This window comes from Brassica oleracea, unplaced genomic scaffold (genome assembly GCF_000695525.1).
Source record: "Brassica oleracea var. oleracea cultivar TO1000 unplaced genomic scaffold, BOL UnpScaffold14461, whole genome shotgun sequence".
NCBI lineage: Eukaryota > Viridiplantae > Streptophyta > Magnoliopsida > Brassicales > Brassicaceae > Brassica > Brassica oleracea.
In genome coordinates this window covers 1-446 of record NW_013630979.1, presented here as the reverse complement: position 1 = coordinate 446, position 446 = coordinate 1, and the positions used below count along the sequence as shown (strand labels likewise).

At 36.3% G+C, this 446-nt stretch overlaps 1 long non-coding RNA gene across 1 annotated transcript; it reads left to right on the top strand.

The window, feature by feature from the left end:
* The first annotated feature begins 2 nt into the window (after positions 1–2).
* On the top strand, positions 3–223 carry LOC106322309. The gene is made up of 2 exons (XR_001266341.1): positions 3–60; positions 126–223. It is a non-coding gene; the product is annotated as an uncharacterized LOC106322309 (long non-coding RNA).
* Positions 224–446: the final 223 nt, after the last annotated feature.

Below are 446 nucleotides of genomic sequence, written 5' to 3'. Positions count from 1 at the left end.
ATAATGCATACACCATTAGAAGAGCTTCAGACTTCGGTGTCAACATCCAGATGATCACTGGTTACTATCTGTGTATTTACTTCTCACTTTGGCTTTAATCTTATGCTGTATTGGTTTTCTTATAGGTGACAAACTTGCTATTTCCAAATAGACTCGACGTATGCTCGGTATGGGATGAAACATGTATCCATCAGCATCAGCTTCTCTACTTAGCAATCACAAAGACGAAAGCCTAGCTGCTGTTCCTGTTGAACAGTTGATTGAGACAGTTGATGGCCAACATCACAGCACTATTTCATAAAGATATGTTAACACAGTTGACAAGACCCAGTGCGTATAATTTCATAAAGATACGTTAACCACATGTCTACAAGTACTCTAAGTGTATAATATTTTTGCTATCAATGAGTATAATTTCATTATCTTTTTATCATCCCTTACTATTG